The following is a 23,399-nucleotide window of genomic DNA, read 5'->3' on the forward strand; positions in this document are numbered from 1 at the left end:
TTAGCTAAATACGAACATTCATTATAAAATAATTTCGGCGAAATACGTGAAATCGGGCAGCAGGATAAGGGAGTGTGGCAGATGTGGGGGGCGCAACCCGCTGCAGGGGCAACATTGGCAAAACTCTGGCATTTGTGGCATACAATTTACATGCAGAGTGAAAAAGTTATGCACTGAACTAAAAGATAATAACCAATCCATGGTCTGTGTGCCGTGCTGCTTCATTAAACTTCTGTTTGTATTTCGAGCGGTTTCGCTGCCAAAAAAGGACATCATTTCCTTGGTCCTGCCCGAAATTTTTGGGGCTATCCATATTGAATTTCGAGTAGTAGGAGTGCACGCCAATAATTCGGGAAAGTATTTCAACTGAAAATGATTCGGAAAGCCATACAAATTTATCATATCTGCAGAAAAGTATCTTAACATAATGTAGTGAGTTCCTTTAGATATTTATATAAGATCTTTTTAAAGATTTTAATTATATAAGGGACCAAAAAAAACTAAAAATGCAAACAGAAATGACATAAACAGAGAAGAAAGGATCTACCACCACTCCCATTGCTTAGAATAAAATGCCACATTTGCATAGCATTATTTCAAGGAGCAATCTCCATAAATCTTTGGACCCCAGAGAGACGAGGAGAGAGTGATGGGCTTTGGCCAGATCCTGACCTTAGCAGCACTACGGGACTGGCCGTAATGAACAGCTTCCTTTCGCCGTCTCTAATCCATTACTAAATTAAACATAACACTAAATATAAATAAATAGCTAGACAGCGTGACAGCAAACAGACCGAGAGGAAGTAAAAGTGCTCAGGACTCGAGGTCCTGGCGATGGTGATGGAGGTGGGGATTGCTGGTACGGGTGCGGGTGCGGGTACTTTTGAAAAGGAGACTCCCCAGCTGCCGGAGACAGCTAAGAACCCTTTCTAATTTGCCTAAAACACAAACCGTCCGGAATCGGTCCTTGGAACTTCTGTCTCTCGAACAATAAATCATCAGGACCTCAGTCCCCATGGCGGATGGATGGGAGACCTTTAATTATATGCGCTGCGTAGGCTCAAGTGTGTTTTGAAACTAAATCTGCCACCCGGGCCAACCTCATTGGCGCCCAAAACAATTAAACCCTTTTCCGTTCGCTTTTACTTGGCTAACCCCTTTGTTTCGTCCTGGCCCGCTTCATTTGGTGGCGATTCCTTGATGGCCTGCCATTTTTATGCGGCCAGGGTCAGGGCATTTGCATTCCAAGTAAGCTTAAACAATTAATGACATTAAGAAGTTGGGTCCTTGGGGGGGCTCGGAAATGGCCTCGCCTGAGCTGGTCTGCCATTTCATTGCCGGATCAAATTGCTAAACCAACGAAAAGGACGAGGGAGTAGCGCGTTTCTTATTAATGCTCTTTGTTTAACTTGGCTTATGTTAACCCCTTGACAACGCCCAGATCGATGACGAACGGAAATTTCCTCTAAATATTTAAATTTTAAAGGCGTTGCCGAGTGCCTGTGTGTGCAGCCACATAAACAGCGAAAATCCCAGCACATACAACGTTTTAAATTGCACTAATTACAAACAAATTTTCTAGTAAATTACCTTTTACAAAACTGCAGCCAAAGAGCCGCAAAAGGACGTGGACTGGCTTCCACTGCAGAATATATATGTATATTTTTAGAATTTTAATAACACAGGAACACGCGAACCAAGCTGGAGGGGAAATGGAAACGGATTCGTTTGGGAAACTCAATCTTCTCCGCAAAATAGGGATTGTGGGTGAGGAAAAAGTTGAACGAGAGGGAGGCTGTCCATATTAGTCCCAGAATCATTTTCATAATTATTATTTTTGGAAGCGTAAACTAAAACTTTCCTCTTAACGAAGGGCTGAGCTCCTCACCACCCCAGTGCAGCCATTCTGTGGGCAAAGTTTATCATTGGAGCTAGGGCAAAGCAATTTGGAGAAACAATTTCGTTGGGAACTGCAGTTGCTGTTTTCAAGATAAATGTTTAAATGCAAAACAACAAATTCCAGGAATAGTTAGTTAGTAGACGTAGGTTAGAGTTTCAAGTGTCCTGTCCCAATGAGAATATACACAGATAAATATATTAATAAGCATACAATACCAGTTATATCAACATTATATAAGTAAATAAATAAGTTAACATGAGATTTTATAGATACTTAAAGCTTTAACCCTGTGTAAATACGAATTCAACCCTATTGCAGAACGGGTCCCATTTTGGAATCTCGAGATCGGAGGGCGCACGCGTGCTGGTCACACTTAGGGGATGATGCCTGTCCCGGTCGCAGATAACCCATCCCATTTCGGGGTGGAGATCAATTAACCCGTGACTCCTGACTCTTGAGTTGGTGTCCCGTTCAGGAATATAGCACCCCAATTATCCATAATGGCGAATAATCTCCAAGTGCTCAGTGTTTATCACAACACTGAGGATCACTGGATATTTTCCGTTGTCCTTGGTGTCTGGACTGCTGCCTTTGAAAGCTGTGCAAACCCGTTTGGCAGGCTCTTTAGTTCCCAGGCAAAAAGCATACCCCACCCCCTTGCAGGCACCCTTGTCAAGGTTATTAACCGAAATTGTTTTGGGAAAGGGCTGAAAGGGTGAACCCCGGGTGAAAAAGGTGAGGCGCTGCTTGATGGTGGCGAAACCAGTTTGAAGACAACGCGAAGATCTTCGGTCATCAATTGTTAGTCGAACAAAAGAAAAACTCTGTCTGAAAAATGAATATTTTCACCCAAATCCGTAGACTGAAACGGGTTCTCATTCCAAGAGGATCCTTTTTGGGTCCGTGCTTTTTGACCAGCCACCGCGCAGATCAGTTGGAATTTAGCAGCGAACGCGATGTGATCGAAGCGGAACTGAACAACAGCCTCCTTATCCTGGTGAGTCTCTGCCGGAAATTGGGGAGTCCCCTAGAGAATCTAAAACTATGCAATTTAATGGGGGAAACGGCGAGCGGAAGTCGCTTAAAGGACACACTTTCGACAGACCGCAGGAGAAAGGACATGAGAATGGAGAGTGCGAGAAAAGGGTTACAAGGTTACTCAAACGTCCTTCGCCTTCGCCTAAAAAAACCCAAGCTAGTCCAGATCAGACCATACCATACCATAGCAGACCAGACCAGAACAGAGCAAAACAAAACACGAAACGCAGCAGCATAGAAAAAATTGTTGCCGCTTTCCTTTTCCTTCCTTCCGCGTCCACATATCGCATATTTTTTGCCGCCTTTCCTTTTCGGCACCCGCTTCCTCTCCGTTTCCTCCTTTCCCCCCTTTCACCGCCATCCGTGTCGTAAATTTCGCAAAAAATATATTTTCTAACAACCCAAACAAACAAATGGCTGCATGCAAAAAATACAAATCCCGACCCCCGCACAAAAGTCGCGCGAAAAAATCAGCAAAACCCACCAGGACATGTGTGTGTGTGTGTGTGTGTATGAGTGTGTGTTTTAGTATGGGTGAGAGGATATAGAAAAAATATATTATAAATGTGAATAAGCTGAGCGACTACTCTGTGGGCGCAGTGTTCATATATGTTTTTTGTAATGTGTTTTTTTTTTTATTCAGTCCTCATTGTAGGTCTGACTTTCCGCCGGTTGCTTTATATTTGTTTGATTAGAATCCTGGGGTCGATTACCGGCAGGAGTTTTAATTTGTTATTAATTGATGCCGATCCGATTTGTTTCCAATGCGGTTGACTCCATTTGCCCTCGATTGTTTTTCGATTTTAGTCGAAGGATAAAAAAAAAAGAACTGCGAAATGAAATTAGATGGGGACATGAAGTCCATTGAGCTGTTAGGATTAGAAATTTATATATATCATATCTTTTTCAAAGGGAAATTCAATTAAACATGACTTTTTTAATTTAGAGTTAAACTTTGGTAAAAGTTCCTTTGCCTTAATCTAAACTTATTTGCTCACTATCAAATATCAAATGGATTGAATAATTTTCAGATCACAACTGCTCTGAACTTATACACCTAATTCTTCCGAAAACCGAATTAGATAAAATTTATGTATGAATTTGTTCGATAACTAAAACTATTAAAAGAAATGTTATTCCAATAACTTAGTACATTTAAAAGACTCTGCTGCAAATCTCTTTTATACGATTTTTGAGTGAAAACTCTACTTTTCCTAGAAAGGTAATTGGGAGATTCCATAGAATCTTTACTCTACTATCTGTTTCAATAACAACTGAAAATTCTGCAGACCCTAATTGAATAACAGTCTATACGAAACAAGCATTAAGTTTCCACTCTCTAATTGAAAGCCCTATCAATCCGAAACGTCTGTTGCAAGTTTATAAGATAAAATAAAATGACGCATTCAATTACTCCAAAATGTTTTCACATCATCGTTTGCTGATTGAAAATTATAGCTCCCAAATATTTTAGCCATCAAACTGCTGCAGCAGGAAGACCAAAGTCTAAGTGGGCGGGGGAGGCGAGGTTGAGAAAAAGTAAGCAGCACAAAACTGCAGCAGGCACCCGATTGGCTTTGGCCACGCACACAAAATGTGCATATAGAGTGCAACTTTTAGCACCAACCGAATGCAGTTTCGCACACACACACACAGGCGGCTGCCTGCATGTATGCATGCATGTATGTACATAGAGAAAAAAGAGTGGCAAGTGAATATTTGTTGTACATGGGCAGCCGAAGCGAAGGGAAATCAAAAACACAGAAACAGGGGCGAAAAATAAAAGTCAAATAAAAACAGTGCAAAAATGACAAAAACTGTCGTAGAAAAATGCACTTTTTCTGGGTGTGGCAAAATGGAAAATGGAAATAGCAGCGACGTTGACGCGGGCAGAGGTGCATTAGAGCCGAGGAGTTTTGGAGCTGCAGCTCCATGTTGCCAGCCTAAAATGGCAGCATGCACTTTTACACACACCCACACAATCCACCCATACCCCCATTTTATCACCCCTGAAGTTTTTTGCCAAGCTCATTTTTAGTTGGTGCAGGCGGAATGCATTTTTACTCCCTTTTTGCAGTTGTATATAAAGGATGTGCGTCTGTGTCGGTGCGTATCCCTATTTGGTATCCTAAAAAAGTACACAAAATTTTGGTGCGCCGGCAGAGCCGTCGGCAGCGACGTTAACGGCACAAACACGCCCATGTTTTATGTACAGGATGCGGGGCGGTTGCGAAGGGGGTGGAGGGGGTGTGAGAACCCTTTACATGCGCAGCCTCGATATGCATGTGTATGTGTGGGCCGTGCAAAAAGGAGCAAAAAAGCGAGAGGCAAAACACTAAAACTAATGCGCAAGAAAGAGAAACAGACATTAGAAAAACGCTGCGCATTGGTGTTGGTGAGCGAGCCGAACTGCCATCGTTGCGCAGCGAGAGAGCGAGAGAGCGTTGTTCGCCGAGCCAGTGAGAGCGGCAGCAACAGGACGAAGGACGATGTGGATGGTTCGGAGGAAGTGGGATACTATGGGCCTTTAAATCGATCCGAAACAAGGACTTTCCGCAGATCGCAGGACTTTAACTTAAGAAAGCGTTTTTCTTATGAAAGCAAAATTTGTGTTCAATCTATCTTTTTATCATCAGCCACATTCTTTTCTATATACCCAAGCAAAAAATAACCGAATCAGGATTCGGAATCGGTCTCGAGTCCTTAACATTAGCTACACTCACATACGCAAATATGCCAGAAACGCTCTCCTTTTACACTCACATTTTTCCACGACCATTTCCATGCGTCTGTGTGTGTGTGTTGGTATTAGCATATGTGTGTGTGGCAACACACAGACGCTGGGATATAATTTAAACGGCTTATGCCTCCTTTTTCACTTGCCAGGATGCGTGTGTTTGGTCTTGGCTTTATGTTGGGCGTCCTTAGAAGTTAATGGTGCGTATGCTTGCGTTTGATTGAGTTGGGAGTTTAACACGTTAAGTGTAAGGAACAGGAAATGAATTTGGAAAGTCTACTCCTACAGATCAAAAGTCCCCTTAACTTATATCAAATCTTAAAATAATTTATTATATTAATAAGGCAATAAGCTAAACACATTGTTAAACAGTGTGCTCAATGATGATTTATTATTTAATTTGTCTGCACTTGTGGTTGAAATTCTTTATTATAAGAAGTTTTACAGTTTTCTAAGTCCTTTCCATTTTAATGTGCTAAATAAAAATACTTTTTACCATGGCCACCAAATAAAAGTCTTCATTTGAACTGATTCTTAAAAAACGTCATTGTGCAAGGCTTTTCATCTCACGATGATCTATATCCATGGCACAAGAGCGTGCAATTTAATTTCGAATAAATTAAAGCCTATTCACATGGCCAGATTAAAAGCGAACCCAATCGCACAAAACCTCAACACAGGCTGGCCAAAATGACCGGCATTGTTTTTGCCTCGGCGACTCAACCGCGGCTCCATAATAAACGTAACTATAATACAAAATAAACACATAACCGAAACAATCTAAATATGGCGAGAATTTATGTATTGATTTTCATTAATAATATTCGGCCGTTGCCGTTGCCATTGCCATTGCTTTCGTTGTTGCAAGGACTCGCCATATCCTCTATCGCTGCTCTAGTCCTGGCCATGGCATTTTTCCAATTTGGGCTCCGCTGGACTCCGGCAAATTGAAAATTTTCCAAAAACAAAACACAACAAAGCAGCTGCCGTTGGAGTTGCAGCGGCGGAGTTTGAGGGGAGGGGTGAGGGGTGCCGTTGGGGGCAGTCGGGCAAGTGCATCATTTTTCATCAAAAACTTTTGGGGACGAAATGGGCAAACAAACGAAAACCAAACCAAACCATTTCGACCATGGATGGCCGGAGGCGAACATCGGCTGCAGCTGCAATGGCAGTAGCTCTGGGTTATGCATCATAACTATATGTGGCAGGGGCTCGACTAGGCTGAATAAATCTATGGATTGCATGGAGGAGTTTTATGCACCCATCCATCCTGCTCCACCTCCTGCTCCCGCTCCACCTCCTGCTGATTTCGATGCTGCTCCTGATGCACCTTTGATATGCAATTTATGCATGTCATCTGCGCTGCGTCTGCGTCCATTGTCCTCCGGATTTTCGGGGGAATGGTGTTGGGGGGCAGTCGCCTAAACACAACACCCACGCACAAAAATCCTTTTTTGATGCCAATTTATAGGCCTCCACCCAGTGCAATGTTATTTTTGGAACCGTGTGTGTTTGTGTGGGTGCATGTGTATGCGTGTGTGCATTGCGTTTTTCCGGCTTTCCTATTTGCATTGTCGACCAGGCGATGGGAAAGCCTGCAATGTTTGCCCTTTGGTTTTACAGTGGCGCAGCCAGGCAGCGAGTCCTCCCTCACAGTCCGGGCCAGAAATCATGTTTTTGCCAAAATGCATTTTCATACGCCACGTAAGCCGGGCTCCATGTACGGCAATGCATGCATGCGGGTCCACAGCACATAGAAGCCGCTTACCAACCAACCAACCAACCACCCACCCATCCATCCAAGCATCCAACCATCTATGTACTTGGGGCAATGCACTCCTATCTAATCAATGTTTGGGCGACACTGCTGGTTTGGGTTGCATGCTGCACATTTTTCGTTTGGCACGTTGCTGATGCGGCAGCTTTAATTTTAATTGATGCATTTTCCGGACCAATCACCCACCCACAAAAGCACACTCATAATGCTGGCCATGTAATTGCCAGAGTCCTGCTGCAGACTGTCCAGTTTGGTAATTTATCTAAGCGCTGTCCGACGACTGATTGATTGCCATTGTTGCAGGGCGGAGCATCATCATGGTATCAGACACACTGTTTGATCAAATGCGTATGCATTTCACCAAAACAAATTCTAATGCGACGGCATAGGTATGCAAAAACATGCATTGAAACTGAAACTGTTACTTGCATATATCGGTTCGAAATGAAATCAAGTAAGATAGCTTAAAGATTTCATTACGATGAAAGGTTGATCATATTTTATGTTCGAGTTGATTCATAACCCTCCAATGCACTTATTACGATTGATGACAATATGGTTTGCACAGAAAAATCAGAAATCATCAATACCGAATGGCACCCGAAATGCAGAAGGGTCCTTGGAGCAGCAGGCTTAAATCCGTGCCACAGGATGTACTGCTAACGAACTCCGAACGGGATCGGGATCTCATGAACATTTTTTCACAAAGCCCGCCGCGAATGCAGTTTTTGTCCGCCAGCCTGAAACTAATAAAGGCGAATGCCATCGTTGTGGGTGGTGGGCGGTAGGTGATGGGCGACGATATGGGGGTGGCACTGATGGATGAGGGGGTGGGCTTTGGTTGGAGGTGCGCTCAGCTGGGAGCGGTCTTCTTCAATTTATCGATTGCAGGCGCTTTCCCTAGAGCAACACCCTCCGCCACCAAAAAAAAAACAAAATAGGAAAATATCGCGGGAAAGAATTCGCACAGCTAACTGCAGATGCAGATGCACCAAGCACCATGCCCACTCAACCCACACAGACAACCTATGTACAACTGCATTCTTTGCCCACCCTTCGTTGCACCGGCAGCTGAAAGCAAAACAGGACAAAAACAGAGCAAAACGCAAAGAGAAAACAGCGATGGCAGCCATGGCAACAAAACTGAAACATAAGCAATGCAAAGAAAAAACTCAAAATGCATGGCCTGGCCACCATTTTGAATAACAAGTGCGCAGGGGTAGCCACCCCAAACCCCGAGATCCACTCTTGCGCCCCATCTGGAAAAGAAAGAAAAGAAAGCCATAGAGAAATGCATTGGACGAGTGCAGTGGGCAAGGAATAAAAAGTGCACTTTTCAGGATGGGAAAGGATGTGTGTGTGTGCAGGATGTGCAGGCCAGCGAAAAGCGACAAAATCAAATGCCGAGAAATAAAATTCCGTGCCCCAACAAAAGCGAAACGAGACAAGTCGAAGGTTTTTGCTCAGCTTCCCCCCTTTGCATATCTGGTCACCATGGGGAGTTTTTATCCTTGCCGTCGTCCTGCAAACAGGATAAGCAAGGGAAGGTATACAGCTCTCTCTGTCTGGGGCATAGGAAAAGCCTATTTCAAAAAATTGAAAATGCAAAATTTCATTTGTGCAACGTGCGGCACTCCTTTTTACCATGGAACCGCCCCTGGCCAAATGCACTGGTCCTGGCCCACCCACACCAGCTCCAGCTTCTGCTACTCCTACTGCTCCAGCTCCTGCTCCAGTTCATCCTGCGTCTGGCGTGGCTGTTGTTTTGGATGAGTCCGACCGACGACGACGACGTTGCCGGGCCGACAAAGCAATTCTTCAGAAATGAAATGTCCTGGCCCTGGCCGCCCACTGCCACTCTCCTTTATGGATCGCCCACCCCCGCCTGCACTGCATTTCAAAATGGCAACGTGGCTGCAGGAGAACTGGGCAGGATCCTGCGGACCAGCAGCAATGGCGACAACTGTCAGCATCATAAGACTGCACATGGGCCTAGCAGGCGAGGATGAGGAAGTGGATGGAGAGGGGCATGGGCATTGGGTTGTGCATGTGGAGTTTGGGCTTGGGACAAAACGTAAACAACAAGTTTGCTTTTTGGCACTGCAGTTGGGCACCAAAGTTTTCCACACACGCACACACACACACAAGAAGACACAGAGCCGCAGGGTGGAAAAGTGTGTGGGGAGGGGGCCGGGGGGTTGCAGCGGCATGGGGCAGACAAAGCAAATGCAATCAGCAATGTGTTTTGCTTTCATGCCTCTGAGCCCCCGTACTGGGGCTAAAATCAGGACCTGTTCGACTGGACTAAGCCTGCAAGTGCACTAGGCATTCCGCACTCCACAAAGGAACTCCTCACTTTAGTTTAGCTTTCATAATTTTTAGCCCCCGAGCGCAACTATATTGAGTTAATGCAGCATTAGGGAAATAAATTTGAGGATAATAAGGACACTAGCGAAGTTATTCATTAAATAATAATCACGCATCAAAGAATTCATGATCTCTTAACAGTTTAGTTCATGGGTAGTTGATGGAAAAACTTAAATTGATATATATTTTTAACAGATCATGTCAACTAAACAACCTACAATATAAAGGTCTTGTGAAAAAGTTGAAAGCAAGACTAGCTTTCTTAAAAAACGTTATTACTTTAGATATTCCAAGATGCACCATCATTTTGCACCCAGTGTATTCTCTATGGTACACAATAATGCGAAAAACTCTGCAGCTGAAAAATAGAAAGACGCGAGCAAAAAAATGTTGCTATTTGCCTACTGCTGCAGAACGGCATCGCAAAAAAAAAGTATGCAACGTTCAGGAAAGTGTTGCATGACGCCAAAGGGGCGGGACAACTACCACGCCCCTCACGACTGACTGACTGACTGAATCTGTATCCGAATCGAAGCTCAGTGCAGCTTGGTCCCAAGGAAAAAGCATCGCTGGGCGGAGTTGGGTGGCCAAAAAGTGAAATCAAAAACTGCAGCATCGCCGGACGAAGGGACAATGGGTGTGGGTTTGGGCATGGGTTTGGGTATGGGTATCTCTACTTCAGTTCAAGTGAAGGCAGCAAGAAAAAATGCAAGCCAAAGGCTGCAGTAAAAATGGCACAAAACAAGCAGCGCGCTGCGACTCACTCCCAAAAAGACCCAAACCCCAAAAGCCCAAACAAAGCAAACCGAATGTGGAGGACAACGACGAATCAGTGGTGGCAGGACGAGCCCAAGGACCCACGCCCCCACTGCCCCCACCCCGGCGGATGCACATTGTTAGGCCCAGCCAGTGGAATTGGATTGGACACTGGATATGGCCACGGTGCTGCAACGATGCCAAATCAACGGACTCGTCGTCGAGACGCCTCAGCTGCCCCAGAAGATGGGGTGGGCGCCACTGGATGCACAGAAAGTAAATATCAAGCAGGGTGCATCATTAATAGCTAACTATACTCAAATAGAAGAAGTCTAGAAGATAATAGGCTTATAAAAGTATTTATTAGGCCAAATGCTGTTGTTGACCAAAATATAAAATATATTAAAACCAACTTATTGAAATCGAAGGGAGAATGGTTTTCTAAGAAATTCCTGAAGTGATGTGACAAACTTATATAATAACCACTCAACTCATTTATATAATTATGCTCTTTTCGGCTCAGTGTAGCATTCAAAAGTGGTTGCAAGGGTTGGCAATGCATTTCATATAGTGCAAAAAATGTTGCGTGGGGGCGAATGGGCGAGTGGGCGCCTTGAAGATGTACCCAGTTCTGGCCTGGTCAGGCATTTCTGCATTTTGTATTTATTGCACTGGGGGATTGGGTCTGATGATTCTGCCTGCTGGACTCCGTATGCAAAAGGAAAGCTGCATTTGGCCGGCTGTGGGCTAGTTCGGGACATCGGGACAAGGCGACTTCGGCACGTACGCGACGTTGGCAGTTTGGGGGAAATGTGCAAAAATGGAAAATCCAGAAACGCGGATTGTTAAGCTTGGGCCATTTTTTTCCAGCGTCTGGCGGGGAAGTGGGCGGCTGTGGAGTGGTCAGCGGGAGGCGTGGCACAGGCCTTAATACTGTGGCATTTGTCTTGGAGCTGAAACAACAGACGTTGCCAATGCAGACGCTGAAAAAATGCATAAAACGTTGCAACAAAACTGAGCCCAAAGGGGGGTTCTTTGGGGCAAAGGCAGTGGCAGGTGCAAGGGGGTTGGCCAAATGTCGGCGTTGGAAACTGCGAGACGCAGCTGCTGCAACGTTGATTTGATGAACATTTCGCTGTGGCAGCTAACGTGACGATGTCTAGTGTGCGTAATATGCAAAAAGTGCCCACTCAGACGTCTGCCTTGAGGGATTTGAGACTTGACCCTCACTCTGCCTCATCCGTTTTCTGCTGTCCTCCTCCAGCGGGCAATGCAATTTTTCTTCATTGTAATTTGGCCGGGACTTTGGCCACGACCGCCTGGCCACTGCACTGATTCCCAAAGTGTTACATTCAAGAAGTGGAAGCAGAATTCTGAGGCAGCCACTGCAGAAAAATGCAACATATTAAAACAATAAAACTAATCATATTACTAATTCCCAGCTGGCAATCATTTATTTTATATTATAATAATCTCATTAGCTTATTTATCATATCCATAAAGAACTTGGCATAATCGAGGTATATCAAAGATACGAAGTACTTATAGACTACTTCACTTTTCTAGAAGAATCCACTTCAGCTCCATATTACAATTCTCAAGCTTTGCACTTCGAACTTTTTCTCCGTGTTAGGTTCCTGGGAGGGTAAAGGTCCTTGGAATGGGAGACGGTTATGCGGCTCGCGCATACAAATTATGCGGAAAGGGAGCGACAGGAAAAGAGGAGCAGAGGAGCTGGGCAGGAGCAGATGAAATGTACGAATCCATGGACTCCCGACCGGGGCCATTTCCCCGTGCCCGGGTCCATTGTAAATTTGCAATTTTTGCCGAGTGCCGCTCGATGCTTTGTTTTGGGATTGGTTTTGACACAGGGAAGGGGAAGTCTCGTCGCGGAACCGTTTTTGGCCAAAATGCATTTTGATGTAGTCGACTACGGCGGGCAGATGAAGGAAAGAAATTTGAAAAAAATCGCCGCATGCTTTTGGCAACCCCATGGATATTGTGGATTCTGAATTCGGATGGAGGCAATTGCTCGATGGGGAACATGGCATCCATGGTATATCCTTTTGTTGGGGGGAAAGGCTACCTAATCTGACTGAATGCACTCTCCGCGGAGACAGCTGGACGGGTGGAAAAATGAGGGGGGAAGGGTGTATGTGGGTGGTTTGAAAATGGCAGGAACTCGCATGGCAAATTTTCCATTATGCTCACTCAATCAAAACTGCAACAAAACAAAAGTTATGAATAGGATTTTAGCCATGGCAAAAGTTTTCCTTCTGCCCCACTCTGTGGGGATTTACTTAAGCCATATTTTATCACTCTTCTCATGTGGCAGCTGCAACTTATTCAATTATTTTAATGGAATATTTCTACTCTCTATTTGCAGATATTACGGAGCCTTCGCCGCTGGGTAAGTTTCGGTCTTAATTGGAATGCAAATTGAAATAGTTCGAAAAGCCAGAGATGCTGAAAAGGATAAACTTTCGCCACTCTCTGCCCACTCCGCAATCAATATCGATTGTCATTGATTGACCTGCCCTTAACACTCAGTTGGGAAACTCCGGAATGTCCATGGGTGTGGTTAATCGAACTAACGCCCAGGTAAACACGACGAAATCGCCTCTTTCCATCCGAAATTCAGTGTCATTAGGCAGTGCATTTGGTCTGGCGATTCGCTTTAGCCAAATGCAAAATTGTCAAATATTTACTCAGGCAATTTAGCATGCGGCAGGCGGGCAAATAATTACAAAAACGTTCGGAAAACAAATAACTAATAGAAATGGATGGATGGATGTGTGGGCATTGGACCTAGTCCCCTGGCCACTCAAAACAAACACGCAGAAAGCGAAAACAGAGAACGATTCGCGGAAACGGGGAATCCCCGCAATGACAAAACAATTAAAGAACGCTGCCAAAATAAACCGGTCAATAAAATAATATGAAATAGTAGCAAAACAATCCAGAAATGCTGAAATTGCGGCGGATCAAATTCAATTCATAATAGTGTATTAATTAAGAATTGCGATTATGGATATTTTCCAAATGTAGACGTCGTTTTTGGACTTCGACACAGATTAGTGATTTGAGGAAACAATTGTGTAGTTAAATTCTAGCAATATGCTGAAATCCAGAGACACAGAAGCTTCGATCCGATTTATTGCGAGACAAGCAAACATTTTCGTACAATTTCGAAACAGATTTTGTTTTTGGAGCTCTCGAATAATACTGCAGAAATACAATCTGCATGCAATTTCTCGACTTAAGACCACTGCTCAATTTGAAGCGACCCCCTTCAAAAAGAAAAACACAAACAATTCTTGTAGAAGGAATCTGAGCCAAGCTATTTGTATGCCCTCTATCCATTGTAATTTTTTTTGGGGTTTCTCCAGGGGTAGGGAGCTGTGCTCCTACCAAAAGCAACAAAAATGACCCCGAGATGCATTTGCATCAAAATGGCCGCCATGGACAAAAAGCAGGGGGCTCCGACTGAGAAGAGACTTCCCCGCCATGCTCCGGCAGCCATGCGTGTCACTCACACAACCATCCAGGGGCAGTTGGGCCATCATCTATCGTCACAGCATCCGTTGTTCGATGGTCCTTTTTCGGAGGAGAACCTACCAGAATGGAACAGCCCCTCGGTGCACCGTCCACCTTGTCACCCGTCTATTCATCTGAAATGCAATTTCAAAATTTTTTCAACAACTCCTTCTGCAGTTCGCATCGCTTTTGGACGCATACACCCCAAAATCCAACCCCCGCCCCCTCTTTCCAAGCACCCGTTGCATGCCAAAAACTGCATTTTAGGCTCCGGCTGTGGCTGCGACTCGGGGCACTGTGACTCCGGATCTGTCTGCTCCAACTCGGGCTCCACAAATGCATTGCCTCGTCCGGCTGATGGAGCCCAGGACTCCGGACTAACACAAAAACTCGCACAGGGCCATTAGGGTGAACCTTAACCAAGTGCCTAATTGATAGCTCCCTAAACTTTTATTTCTTATGTTCTGTTAAATGTATATATCGAAATATATTTCGAAAATATTTTCACTCTAGCAGTGTCTTGTAGAGCTTATATGAATTGTTGCATAGTTAAATCTTTCAAAATTACCTATGCTTCAGGTCCACCCTAAAACAGAAACATGGATGCAGGACTCGCACGTTTGATGTACAATATTTGTAGTGCTGCGTCTGGTTTCGGGATCGGTGTTTCGGGCTTTTTGCAGTTTCAATTGGGCTGCAAAAAATTGCAATCTAGGCAAAAATGCAACAAAGGCAAAGAGCTGGGCGTGCATATTCACATGGGCCCCTCCGTTCCACTCCACCCTCACCTACTCCATCACTCTTTGTGTGTGCATGTGTGTGTGGATTTTTTCCGAGTGCATCTATGTGCGTGCATGTGCATTCATTTGGGCCAGCTCGCTTGGGCAAAAATGCAAATTTTTTAGCCAACGCCATCTGAAAATAGGATGGCAAAAATTTCTGCATTTTGCAATTTCAAAGCCTGGAAATTTCGTTTGGGTAAAATGCATTCGGGACCGCTGGCCGGCCTGAAGACCGCCCATTTTCCTGCCAGATGGATTGGCATGGATTACAAAAGGGGGCAGTCACTGTATCTGCCTCTTCGTTTCTAACTCGCAACTTAAAGCTTTAAACGCCGGCCCGTAATTTCCACAATTAATTGACCGGAACAATTTTATAAAACTAAAAATTCGCAAATCCCCAAACGATAAATTACGCCAAAAGGGCAGAGATGTCACGTTTCCAGCTGCAACCCAAGCCTAAAACCTTGAAAACGTCAAAAAAGGGTCGTCGAATTAGAAGTTATGGAAGGTTTGGGAAGTCACCAGACTGCTGCCCAGGGGCAACGTAAAAATTTCCAAGAGAAATTAATGACGTTTAAGAAAAAGCACAGGGGAATGATGAGGCAGAACTGCCGAACAACCCTTTGGCAAAATCTTTCTAATTAAGAAATATACCAAGCGATGGACCTCAGCAGCCATTTGCCAAAAGTCTGATCCTGAAGGGCGACAGAGGGAGGGGCAGCTGCCTTTTTGCTCCAGCCCGGTCACATCTTGTGGTCCTTGGATGTCCTTGCTGGCCTCCTGCCTTTGTGTGCATTGAAATAAAATAATAGTAAAAAGTTAAAATTCTATTCAAATTGTTTGCCAGCTGAAAACAATGTAATTTCATTTTATTTGAATATAAAAGGCACCCTCCTGCTGCACTAACCACTGCCATGTTCACCATCTTATGCCGTCGACTGGACAAAGTCGTCTTTTGTCCTTTGCGGGCCAGAAAGAGACAGGGCAGGACAAAAGGACAGAGAAAGAGGCTATATGCCACAATGGTCATCTAACCAGAGCAAGGTTTGGTATGATTACGTTAGCAACTTTACCGCAGTTCCTCAACAGAACCCCAACTCAGTTCAGATAGTTTGCAAACGCTGCAGGTTGGCCATCCACCCAAAAGCCATCACACTCCCACAACGAGTACTCCAGCATATATCCTCCCACCATGTTACGACTGCGGTTACTGTGGGTGTTGTGTATTGGCCATGGCCAGAACCGGGAGTTGGCCATCCGGACTAAGCCCGCCTGTGTGCTTGGATTTTATTGAAACTTTTCCTTGCCGCAAACGTAGCAAGGAATATTTGAAATAGCCTTCCCCGGACTTTCCCCTGCAAAACTTAAGGCTGCAACGCTGGGGTTTCTCCTTTGCCAACTGGCATAATGCATCGAGGTCAGAGCGGGGAGGAGGCTGGTGGAATTAAATAATTGATTGCTTCAAGATCGGAGCAGAGGTTTCAACTGGCATGGAGGAATTTCCTCTTTCGAAACTCGTTTTAATCTTGTAATTTCATTCAAATACCAAGCCACACTCTCATACCGAGTTAAGCACTTGATTCTGAGTCTTGTACAAAGTAATTTTTGGTAAAAATAACAATTTTACTAGATTTCTACTACCATGCAAAAAATGGTTTAAAATTGAAACATATGATCTTTTTGGCCTCCACTTCTTAATACTTAAAAAAACTGATACATAATTGAATATAATTGGAAAATTCGTGAAATCAGTTACTTGCTTTCTTAGCACTTGTGAAAATGTTTCAACCGAATGCATTTTCCTTTGACTTTCTATAGAACTTATCATCCCCTTCTATTTCTTTTGAGCTTTAAGAAAGCAAAGTACCCGATCTGGTTGATGAATCCACCCCTATGAATATTTCGCCCCTTCTATGGTACCTCCTCTAAACTCCATCGAAAAGTGCGCCAACGTGCCACAACGAACCCAAATTGCACTCCAAACATTTTAGGTTTAATGGACGAGAAGGCATCCACAGCATCCATGTTATTATGCAAGAGACCGAGCCACAGACATATACGCAAACGCACACTCAGAAAAACAACACACACAGTTGCAGTTGGGAACGCACACGCAGACCAATGCAAGTGCACAAAGGAAGTGCACGTCCTTTGCAAAAAGGACGAAATGTTGGAAATGGGCAGGAAGTATGAAGTCATTTGAATTTGAATTCAAAATTTTCTAATAACATTTCAGCTGAAACAATCTAATAACACAGACACACGCACACACATATGTATATACGCAAGTGGCAATGTCCCAAAAGGACGAAAACGAAAGGAGTCATCCACAGAGGAGACGAGACAACGTTCGTGGTTGCAACTCCCTTTTCCGCCCCCACACTCTTGAAATAATGCAAAAGCAAAAGTGTTGTTGGTGCTAGACGTTACTCCTACCCCATCAGTCCTTTCGTCCTTCTCGTCCTGCAGCGACTCATGAACGGAATGGTGTGGGTTGATGTGGATCTGGATGTGGGTGTGGGTGTGGGTGGCTTTGAGTGGACTGAAGTCGACGCAGAGTCCCCGCTCGTATCTTGGCAATAAAATAATGACTCAACTGAACTGAAAACTAGAAATGTGAAATGTAAATGGCGAACAGGACACCATTACACCCAGTCGCACAAGGACATTTTGCCGCTTGTTCCTTGCACGTAGCACGGCTTCCTACGTGCCCCGCCACGCCCACTCCGTCTTTTGTCTGCGTTTTAAATTGTGCAATTTTATATTTGCAAGTTTCTACGTGTCCACCCCACCGGCATTTCCACTGTCCATTGCCCAACACCCCCGATATTCATTCTCCATTCCCATGCCCAGAGACAACCCTTGGCTTTGTAATTGCTGCATGCCTGCGACTGGCCTTGTCCCTGCCCCATCTCCTCCCTTATCCTTTCTCCAGTTCGCTTTCCCCCCATCACAAAGCATCTCCATCAGCCCTCTAACTCTGCGTAAGTTTCCCTGGCACTTTAGTTTTAACTGCCCCAGCGGTGGCGTCCATTTACTTACAGATACATGCATATAAGTAAGACTCATTCTGGATTTATATTTCAGTCTGTTATAAATTAAAACTTGCATTTCAATTTAATAAAAATATAACTCCGTCAATAATTCATGTTTCGCAATGATTTTACAAAGATATTGAGGTAGGGATAAGAACTATATTTCTAAAATCTCTGCCTAAAGTTTTCTCTATTCTCCAGAGAAATTCCTTTAGAGAACATCCCCGTTTTTGCACTTGACATGTAGAACTGCAGCTACCGCAAGTACAACAGTTCCGACTATAAAATTATATATAGTGCGACTTGTCCGGCGGTGAAAAGGATGGGAACCGAGGGAAAGTTCTTCTTGTCAGCAAAAGGAAAGGCTGTCATATGCATTTATTATGGCTCTTGGCATAAGTTCTCAGTTTTCAGTTGGTTTGGCTTCACTTTGCTTAAATTTGGACAAGCGCTCAACGAACAAATGCGGATTCGTACAGGAGTGAGATCCGTATAGAGAAAAGAAGAAAAGAAAAGTGTACATACCGACACTCATTCCAGACTTTCGGCTCTTAATAAGCAAATTAATGAATGCGTGGAAGTGCAAATTTGTTTGTGAAAAGGATGAAAAGTACTCGTAGTCGGTGGCTCAAAGCTATCCACAAAAATTTTGGGCATGGGTGGAGGCAAAAGGCGACATCAATGGCTGCAAAGGATGAGGGGGCGAAATGTGAGGACTTCAGAGTTGTCCGCCGGGTAAATTGCTTGTAAAATGTAAGCAGCGTCTAAATTAACTTTTGGTTGCCTTCCATAAATGCCGAGTTGTTCCCAGTGCGAGAGGGGTGCAAAATAATTACGTGGCGCTGTCTTATTTTAATAATTTCCCAGCCACGCACTTTCCAAGAGAGATTCGCCCACATAAAAAAAACCTCAACCAAATAAAACCCGCGTCGAGTCCTTCTAATAAATATGCAAATGGCGCATTTAAATACGCAACGAGTAAAGGGGATTTGGGGCTGCCCGGGGGCAGTGCTCGGTTTTTAATGTCATTTCTTAATAGCTTCGAGTACGTAAAATCTGGGCGAGTCCTTGCCGAAAAGATGTCGTCCAGCTGATAACGCGCATACGCCACGTAAGCCGCTCCAAGCAGCGATGGACACGCCGCCTGGGAACTGGTCACGTAGTCATTAAAACACACAAAAAGGCCACCTGCCACGCCCCCTTGGTACACCTACCTCTTTTACGGCCAGTGGCGCCCAGGCCCAGGTAGCCAAAACCTAAATTAGATGTAGGTGCACCGGGAAAAAATATGTATTTTACTCCAATGCGAAAAGATGCGAAAAACAATGCATGAGCACTAGTTAGGACCAGGTTCAAATGGGAAATTTTTCGAAGTGTTATTTAGTGCCCCAAAATTTCCCACACAAGGTGCAAATCCTTGAGATCCTTGTCGTCCCCTCCAAAATGCGCCACCTCTTTACCGTCCCTCCTCCGACACCTTTCCCCTCTCATTTGCGGCGCGTGTGCGTCCGTGTTGGCCCTTGGTAAATATGAAAATAAATAAATCCTAAGCGTAAGCCAAAGTTTTGATGTATGCCCCAAGCAGTTAAAATGTGGGAGGTATGGCTTATGGGGCAGTGGGCGTGGCATACTAAATCCTAGCAGCGCGAGGACGGAGGGTTGGCAAATGTGTGTGTGTATGGGTGTGCGGGTGGGAGGTCAGTCAAAGTTATTTTAGGGCCACATTTTAAGCTCTTTGCCAACGTGTCCTGCGCATCCTGGCTAAGCCAGCGGGCTCCAGCTACGCCTTATCTGCAGCACCGCCGCTCCTCCAGTCACTCACGAAAGCCACCATCAGCCCTTCCACCGGGAATTGGGATTTCAAGGGGTGTTTTAATATTTTAGGTGCTCTAAAGTTACATAACGCGGGGATGGACAGCGCTGTTTTAACTCCTTTCTATGTCCTGCCTTGTATGTGCGGCGCATTATTTATCAGCAAACAGGAAATTAGCAAGCTGGCAGCTAGGGATAGGGAATCGACTACAATATACCTATTAGGGTGGCGGGTATATTGTAAGTAAAGGCTAGTTAAGAATAAGTATTTTATCTTATTGGCCAAAGCAGTGGTTGTATATAGGGCTTTAGAAATGCGCTAGAGTTGTTTCACATTCGAAATGCCCAACTGAGCTTATCCACCCCAAGGAAACCGAAACTTTTTGCTTATCTTGCTGCTTAGACTGAACGCTGGACGAGGCGATGTCCTCACAAAAGCGAATTTAATTAATTAGACAGACGCTGGCCACCAGATCCGAGCAGGAGCTGAGGGTTGGCTATGTACCCCATTATCCCAGCCCCCCCAGCCCCCAAAATCCCCATCCACCGAACCATTTCACCCACGGGGCCACCTCCTTTGTTGCTGCGGTCGTTTCCTAAAAAGTTCTACATGTGTTGTGTGCTGGGTGGAGGTCCCTTATCAAATCCACCGCAGCGGCAAAGTTAAAAACTATTAACTAAAATTTTCTATTAAAACTTTTCGCTGAAGTGAAAACTTTGCCATGTTGCCAATGTTGTTGCCGTTGCTTTAGTGCCCACAAGCAAGTTTAATTTGTTGTAAACTCTTGCGTTGGGGCGCCTCTACTGAAAGGAAAGCGGAGATGTCCATTCCGGGTCGTCTCCTGTGGCTTTTTTGTCTCCAGAAAACAAATGTTCAACTTGTTCACCGATTCTCTCTGCTTTTATCTTTCCAGATCGCACCAAGGACCCGGCCAGAAAATTGCATTTAGCTCGTGCTTAACTAGAGGCCCACTAACCAAATTAGTCGATAAGAAAAGCTTTAGTAATACTAGCTCTAATCCCATATTTGTATGTAGTTTGGCTCTTAGTTGATCTATGTTATGCTTGTGCTTATTATTATTATTATTATTCAATTCGCACTTTAAATAAAATGCTTTGAGTTTTGCCAATTTTGATTTGCGCTTTTTAATATTTGAGCTAATCGATCAAACATGAGGAGGAGTAGCAGCTACTGGATCGACGCACCAATATGTTTCTTAACAGGTTGGTTATAATATAAATATACATACATCATAATCTAAGTTACCATTATAAGTTCACCCCTAATATGCCAAGTTACAAGGGCGCCATCTATAGTTGAGTGCTCGCAGCTCTCCCAAAAGGGGGTTGTAGGTGGAACGCTTTCTAAAATTTCAAATCAGAAAGCTTTGTCCTGAGCTTTCGGCCTGCTCAACTTGAATATGCAAATTAGAATATGACTTGAGGGAGGGTAGTACTTTGGGTAATGTAAACGGACTGTTCCATGTTGTAATTTCGCTCAAAAATCGACTTACAAATTCATGAAAAACTCAACGCTTTTTTTTAATATAAAAGTTTTTTTTTAGTTTTATAACTAAAATAATGGGAGTTTTAATCATGAATATTTTAAATTTTATGTACATTAAACATTTGAATACCTTTAATTTAATTTATTTTATTTCTTCATATAAAATGGAGCACTTGATCCCAACATTAAGCTGAAGAATTTAGTATTCATCACATAGAAGATTATGGACAACAATCCAAAAGCCATAAAAGGGTAGTTAAATTTTTAAAGGATTATCTTAAAGCTTAGTCGAATATTTACTTAAAAATCTGTAGACCTGAAATTTCGCCACTTTGGTCTAAACAGGATTCCAAGCACTTTCGCCCAAATGAATCCAAGTGAACACATCCCTCCTGTCCTCAAACTTCTAGTCTTCCTATGCATAAACATTAACCATTTCCAACCATATTCACCAAAGAACCGGCTTAAAAAAATCGGTAGACAAGCATTTTTGGACCTTATCAACGACAATGACAGGTCGTTAGGCTTGCATTCAGAATCTGCTGCAGAAAGGGGCAGTGTAAGGTGGCATTCCAACGGGAGGAATAGGGCGGCTGGACAGGTGAAGCACAAGATGGCCCCCGGGCTGGGGCTAGGTGGGTGTGCTTTCAAAGGCAATCCGGTGGGTACAGAGAAAGGATCAGGAACGGAACCAGGACCACCAGTCGCACCCTAAGAGTTGGCGTCGGTTTTAATTTTATGACTCGCCAGGGTTAAAAACTTGTGCACATAAAATGGGGAGACATGCAAATAAAATGAAACGGCACAACAATTCTCGCATACTCGAAACCACTTACACAGAAAGAAATTTGAAGTCGATAGTACACGGGTCAATAGGAAAGGTTATTAGTAAGGCCTAATGCCTAACTTCATTATCAAGATGTTAGTATGACTTTTAAAGGACTATGGTGGTTTTGGTGAAACTATCTATGTGAGGACTTTCTCGAATTTTGTATGATCGCTGCATCATGAACTCTACCGGCAATATAACTGAGGTGAATTTTCGTTCTGTGTACGAATCAGAACGGAGACGCTGTGCTTGGCATGCCTTTAGGCCAAGGCAGAGGCCATGATTTGTTACAGATTTCCTCTGTCGACTGGACTCGGCAATTGAACAGCTTACGGCTCAATTCTCGCAGGTGGGCGAGCTGTGAGGACAAGTTCCTATGGCAGCGTCTCAAACAATGGCTGAAAAACGCACAAAAAATCGAGATACAAAGGCTGCCTGCACCTGAGGCAAATATTTGGGAGGGAATATTAATGGATCTGTGCCATAAAGACGACAGCTGGCAGACACGCAACAAGAACAAAGCACAAATGACAGTCGCCCCGCATTAAGTCGAGCAGAATAAAATATGTGCAGTCGATGCGAGAGGTGGCAATGTGGGTTGGGGTGAAGAGGGTTATGGGGTTACGGAAATTTGTTGCCAAAAGTATGCGACAACAAAGGCAAAAGTTCATCATGACAGTTGAAAAACAATAGAAAACTTTTTGGCTTGCAACAAAAGGAAAAGGAAACATGGCAGCCATTGTGGAAAAACAGAAAGGCAAAAAACCAAGCCAAGCCAAACCGCCCCGAAGAAGGGTTGTTGTTTGGCTTTGCCTTATGGGGGTTGGTTATCTCCATGGTCCTTGCATACTTTTAGGCTTGCGCCTTGAATATTCGTGAAAAGCAAAAACTTTTCTCCCCGCTTGGCCTTTGAAATGAATTTTAATTTCTTGTCTGCGGTGCCCGGGCACCCAGCCATTCACAACCATTCGCTCCAAAGCACCACCCCATCAGACAGGAATACGTCCAGCGCCCCACATGCAAACAGAAGGACGAACGAAGTGAGGGACCAAAACAAAAAAGGAAGAAAGCAAAATCAAGTTGAATTAATTTCGAAAATCATGGCCGCCATGTTCGAGCTGCTCCTGCTGCCACTGACAGCAAGGACGTGGCCAGGACACGGGGGAATCCCGGCTGGGGTTATCCATCCGTCCCCATTTCGGTACGTGAACGTTAATCTGCTCGCAGACGTTCCACGCGTTGCGTGTCTCCTGCTTGAGGAAGCGTGGAAAGGAGACGGGGAGAAGGTCCTGGCTGGACAGGACAGGCCTCATCATCATCGT

The 23,399-nt window shown here is 44.3% G+C and overlaps 1 long non-coding RNA gene across 2 annotated transcripts in view; it reads left to right on the top strand.

Moving 5' to 3' along the window:
• Positions 1-2,833: 2,833 nt before the first annotated feature.
• The window catches only part of LOC116801705, a 34,284-nt gene continuing 13,718 nt past the window's right edge, over positions 2,834-23,399 (top strand). For both annotated transcript variants that reach the window (XR_004362180.1, XR_004362181.1), the window contains exons 1-3: positions 2,834-2,897; positions 12,962-12,985; positions 20,656-20,965. This is a non-coding gene — a long non-coding RNA (uncharacterized LOC116801705). The remainder of the gene's footprint in view (positions 2,898-12,961; positions 12,986-20,655; positions 20,966-23,399) is intronic.

Source organism: Drosophila sechellia, chromosome 3R (genome assembly GCF_004382195.2).
Source record: "Drosophila sechellia strain sech25 chromosome 3R, ASM438219v1, whole genome shotgun sequence".
NCBI classification, from domain to species: domain Eukaryota; kingdom Metazoa; phylum Arthropoda; class Insecta; order Diptera; family Drosophilidae; genus Drosophila; species Drosophila sechellia.